The sequence below is a fragment of the Pyrgilauda ruficollis genome, unplaced genomic scaffold (assembly GCF_017590135.1).
Source record: "Pyrgilauda ruficollis isolate IOZ18807 unplaced genomic scaffold, ASM1759013v1 scaffold54, whole genome shotgun sequence".
NCBI lineage: Eukaryota > Metazoa > Chordata > Aves > Passeriformes > Passeridae > Pyrgilauda > Pyrgilauda ruficollis.
The window spans coordinates 4,937,749-4,943,992 of record NW_024527044.1 but is presented as its reverse complement, the minus strand read 5'-3'; positions in this window follow the sequence as shown (position 1 = coordinate 4,943,992).

Sequence of the window (6,244 nt, the reverse complement as noted above, 5' to 3'; positions counted from 1 at the left end):
CACAAATGAAAAATTCCTGCTGGAAAGGAGGCTATCCTCTACCTGCTGTAAAATTTCAGTGCCTGTAGTGCCCTTGTACACATTACTCCCTGAGCAGGTTGATCATGGAGCAGAGCTGTTTCCTTTGGGGGCTTGGATATGCAGGGAAGCAGGTGCTCCAGCTGGGATGTCTGTTCTCTCCAAATCTGGTACGTGGGGGTCAGGCAAGTGTGAAGCCCAAGAGAGCTTCCAGCAGCTAAAGGGGCTACAAGACAGCTGGAGAGGGACTCTTATTAGGAGCATGGAGTGTTAGAACAAGAAAAAAGACCTTAAGCTGAAGGAAGACAGGGTTAAATCAAGTGTTGGGAAGAAATTCTTCCCTATGAGGGTGGTGAGGCCCTGGCACAGATTGCCCAGAGAAGCTGTAGATATCTCATCCCTGGAAGTGCTCAAGTTCATGTTGGATGGGGCTTGGAACAATGTTGTCTAGTGGAAGGTGTCCCTGCCCATGGCAGGGGATGGAATGGGATGATCCTTAAGGTCCCTTCCAACCCAAACCAGCCTGTGATTCCGTAAGAGCTTGTGGCACTGCTCTGGAGCCCCTGAGCTCCCACCTTTGCAGTGGGACACCCCCTGCATTTTGGTTCTGTTGCTCCCTAAATCCCCTCTCTGGCATATTCCTGTTGTTTCTGAGCACCTTCAGGAGCAGACAGAGGTCAGACAAGGAGCTTGTGTCTTTTAAGGCAACCAGAACAGGAACAAAGAATCTTTCCATTTAACATCTATTTCAGAGAGTGAGAGCTGTTGGAAAAAAATAAAGGTCTTTTTGATTTCACATTGCAAAAATTCCCTATCTAACATAAAGTCCCACAAAACAGAACTTTACTATCTTATAGCTAACCCTCTGCTTTAAAGACAACAAAAATGGCACGTCCCCATTTCTGTTGAAGGAATATTTTTAACCAAGAGATGTTTTTTCAGCCTAGATGCATGATAGATCAAGGGGAAAACCAGGTTTCATTGACTTTTAAAACAACCTCCATTTCAAGAAAGAAAAACAAACCTTTTGTACTGTAACAAACAACATCCTTACAGTACAAGTGCAACTCTCAGATCTGAAATATTATGGCCAGATGCAAATTGTCACATTTGAATGAAGATGCTGAAATAAAAGGTTTTCATTTTGTTCCTTGTTTCTTTAAAATTTCTTTTAAAACTCCTTATGTCCTTTAGGAAGTGCTCTCAGCAGAGTCCTGGACTGTTTATTTCGTAATTGATTCATTAAGGTCAAGGCCTTTACAAGCTACTGTGCAAATTCAAAAGCAATCTTGGAGGTGTAGCCACAATTCAAGAGCATGACTGATGATGTCAGCCCAGATTCCTCAAGAATAAACTGTGGTTTGCTGCCATGTGTTAAGAAGCAGAAACATTTGGTTTCTAGGATTTACCCAGTCAAACTACAGGAAGCTGAAACATCTGGCTTGTCAAAATGGTCACAAGGTTATAGAGGCAATGACAAAGATGTCAGAAAATTCAATCCAGGAAATGAATACAGTTTAACCACAATGTAAATTTAGTCTCTAAACACACTGTCTTACCTTGCTGATGCACTGATTTCTATATTTTTTAGATTTTAATACTCCATGAATGAAACTCCATGTATTTCCAGGAAGTGCTAAACATCATGATGGTTTTTAGTAAGTAATTCTTACCACCTCTCCTGCTATTTCTTATATTTCTGATGAGAATTATTAGAAGTGACTTGCCCGTTGTGACCCAAATGGAAATAAAAAAATGCAATGAGCCATAGCTATGTGACCTCAAGCCAAACACTTCAAACTCATGTACCTAAATATAGACACCTAAATAAATGGCCTGGTTTTCAGGAGCACTGTGTGACTCTCGGAGTTGTAGGTGCTCTTAAAAATCAAGATGCTTATTTAGGTACCTAAATACAGACTGAGCTTATGAATATATTATCTAATTTGCTTCAGAATGTAAACAACTAAGAAAATAAAAAAGCTACTAGAAATTCTATTTTTATATGTGCTAATTAGAAGGCCACAGAGTGTAATTCACTGCAAGACACAATTTACTCCTCTAAAGCAAATATTGTGGTAATTAATGTTTATTAATTGTTGAGAAATAGAATTTAGGAGCCCTGGTTCTGAAGCAGTGCTAGACAGGTTTGATGGAGAAGTCCACTGTATGAGATTTATACGCCTTTTATTAATCTTTATCCTTAATTATTTAGATTGATACAGGACAGCTTTCCAAAATGTCATTTTAAGGAGCTTTGTTTATACTGAGAGATCATTAAAAAAATTTTGAATGTTTCAGTCTCCTTAAGTGTGATCCATAATCTTCAGGCTTCTTGTGTTTTTCTTTCTTCTCTGAAATTTTCATTCATTATTCTGGCACTTTTAAGTGACTACTGAAGGCATAATTGGAGTATCATGGGAAGCAGAAGGCTGTGTTATTAGTCAGCATGACACCACATACACATCCAGCTAATGGAAAATAAGCAGCTCAAGCAGGTAAGTAACAATTGAGACTGTATTTTTGAGCCTGAATTGTGCCTAGAAGTGAAAACTTAATTTTTAAACACTTCTACTAAGACATAGTTTGCTTACACACTTTATCTTTGTGTATGCTTGTATTTATGTCCTTGGTTTTATATATTTTAGCACTGATTTTCTAGAGATCACATCAGTGACTGACAGTGGATGATGCCAGTGCTGCTGTCCTGCCAGCCCTTGTGCAAGGGGAGCACTGGGGATGGCAAAATGGAAACGGTCTTGGTGACACAGATATTTTTGGGCAGTCACAGCTTCCACAGCACTGAGTCACTGCAGCAGAGCAACCTCTAAGGAGTGTCCTCCTTCCACATCAGCCAGAGGAAAGGCTCTGCCCCCTCCTCCTGCTCTCCCAGCAGTGTGACACAGCTCCAGGAGGGATAGCTAGTCCATTCAGGAGTTATCTCCTACTGAGGCACTGATCTGCCAGGCTTACCCTTGCAGTGTTGCACTCCAACTTGAAGCTTTTCAGGTATTTGGCAGCCTGGATGTCTTAAAAAACCTGAAGGAAAATGTAAGCTGAGTTTAGAGCTGAGCTGGAAAGGGGAAAAAACAGCACTGTTGAAGTTCCTAGGAAGGATGGAAGCAGTAAATGGAAGATAAAAAGGAAAGATGAAGTCTGATTGTGCCCTTCGACTGCTCTAGGGCAACCCTGGGGAGCAGCCTGCTGTGCCATGAATGTCCTGTTCAGGCAGCCCACCAAGACATCCGGTGGCATGGCACATTCCCAGGCTGTGACATCCGGTGGCATGGCACATTCCCAGGCTGTGGCATCCGGTGGCATGGTACCTTCCCAGGCTGTGAGAGCTCAGAGCCCAGCAGACAGGACAGTCCCAGCTTCCAGCTCCTTTGCCCAGCTTCCCCCTTTGACCCCTGTACAAGGATGCCAATGCTGGAATGTCTCTGTGTGGAGGGATAAATGTTCCTTCCCAGGGTGTGGCAGCTCAGGGCAGATGTGATTGCAACAAATCACCTGGATTTGTCCTGGCTTGTGGATGTGTAGAGAATCATTTCCTCCAGACCCATACACCTGAATGTACAAACTGTGCATGTGCACAAAACCTCTGAACCAGGCTGCAAGGCCAGAGTCTCCTGGAAAAATTTATCTGGATATATTGATTACTACCCAAAGGACAGAATAAAATAATCTCCTGCTGATTCTGGCCTCTTTATTATTTTAAGGAACAACTAGATCATTGTGATGAAACTGGCTTTTAACAAAGTGGTGCTTGATTTTACTTCACGGTAAGCCAAGACCAGTTGCCAGGTTTTCAGATAGTAAAACATTCCTTGGTTTATTTTCTCAGAAAAAGGAACTCCAAACCTCAGCTTTAATGCCTGAAAACGCCCTAGTAATTATCCTTTTTTTTATCTGCATATTATTCCAGTTCTATAAACAAGCTTAAAATAGCAAATTGTAATATTAAGATTTGGGCAGAAGAGCGTCAAAGGCATTATCTTCAGCTCTAGTGAATTACTTAAAGAGCAGAATTATTTGAGTATCTCAAGCTGCTTATCCATTTTAAGCTGGAAATCACATTCAGGGGGCCATGTTCTGATACTGAAAATCACTTGATTTTCTTCTGGTGTCAAGCAAACAGAAGGACACAATGCTTTTCTGAGCATTGATGGTCTTCAGAATAAAGGTCAGATAAAAGGCCAGTGCCTTGGAGCTGCCTGTGCATCTGTGTCAGCAGTTACAAAGACCAACACTATGAACCCAGTGTGTTTAATCAAATGAGTCAAGTCTGGCTACAATTGACACCTTTGAGAGGAAGGTGTGTCAGAGCCCCATCTTCAGCTTGGGTCCTGCTTTGCCAGTGCAAGATCCAGCAGCAAGAGCAGTTTGGACATGCAGTGCTGAGGGACCACATCCACAGAGCCTCTCTTGCCTCTTATTTGGGTCAGATCTTCACAGAAATCACTGGCAATTGCCTCTGAGCAAGGACACAGGAAAAAGGGAATGCCAAGTTTTTCTGTTCCACAATTATGCTTTGTAAAGAACACGATCCTCCATAGGTTTAGATTTCTCTGCCCAGCTATGATTACATTATCTGAGAAATGCACTTAGAAAAAGATGTTTTCTGCCTTTGTAGACTACCTAGAAGTTGCTTTATGGAAGAAGAATGCCCATATAGATAATTTAGATATTCAGACTCTCCTGGTTTATGTTTTGCAGATTCCTGAAAAGTAATGAGGTTGCCTTTTCCTCCTCCCTTCACCCCACCAGTGCACACACTCCAGAGCAGGAGGTTCTATTTTGGAAAAATGGGCAATTTTGTTGTCAGGATTATTCATATAGAATATGAAATGTCATTTCAGTGCTTGGTAAAACAATTCCATTTCCTCACCTGCAGTTCTGCCTCGTTCCAGGTAGGAAGCTGATCATTTTCATTTCAGTCCACTGCCAAAAGGCACAGCAAGCTCCAAAGGCCCATACACTACTGGAGAGCTCTGATGTCTCTCAAATTTATCAGGAGCTGTTTGCAATCCCAGCCAGGGCTGTTATAGTGCTATTGATGGGAGATGTAGGATCTCCTCTCCAGCACTGAAGTTCTTGGTTTTGTAACCAAAATCCATGCTAGGGCCTTCAAGCAAAGTATCCCATGTGACAATCATTTGCCCATTTGCCATCACTCTTTCCTCACTTGCCTTTTTCAAGGCTGGAAAGATGATGTATGGTGTCTCTAGAGCAGGAAAAGTGCAGCTGGGAATGTTAGAGTATAGATGTAGTTCCTACTCACAGGCAGCTGCTACTCAGCCCTTCTAGACAATGCTCCTCCAGAGGAGCTGGTTTTATGAAAGGAAGTTGTCTTTTCACTCAACAAGAAACTTGTCCATAGTCTTTAAATGCCAAGCTTTGCATTAAAAACGAAGTATTTCTGAAGACTGTAGGGTACAGCTGTTTCATCATCCTCTTAAAAACTGTGAATTAAGAGATTTGAAATATTTCTCCTGAGTGTTTTGACTGTAACTCTACAAGTAGTGTAATCTACCAGTAGCACACATCAGGAAAACATGTAGCTCATCCAAAGCCTTCCAGACAGCCATTGCTATCAATAACCAGGCAGGAGTGCTCTGATGAGTGGGAGCAACAGCTTTTAAGCCATACAGACTTTGCAGCAGTAGGTAATTGTCATTATTACCCCAGAATGAGGAAACAGGGATGAAGTGATTCACCCAAAGAGCACCGTGAGTCAATAGGGGAGCTGGGAATAGAGTGCAGAATTCCCTGCATTATCCATTGGAGGCCTCAGATAATATAATTTCATAAATGCTCTATCTTTGTAAAGACTTCAGTGCTATAATTATCCTCCCAGGACTCTCATGGAAACAAGATATTTATAACTCCATTAAGCCTTTCCTGGTAATTTTATGATCAAAGTGAAAAACCCAAATAATGCTGTGCCAATCAGTCGCATGTCCAATGTCATCCAGAATGGCCACATGATGAAAGCCTCTCCTTGGCTGCTGCAATTAAGTGCTTGCTATCTTCTGACTGCCTTTCCTGTGTCCAATTCCCCTTCTACCACATGGTGGACAGGGAGTAGTTTTTGCAGTGTGATGAGCCATGCATTTAGAATGTACCAAATAACTGGGAAAGATGCTTGTTGCCAGCAAAGCCTACTGGTTTGGGCTATAAATGCTTCCTAAAATCCTTTCATGTGTGCCAGGTTCACCTAAAATGA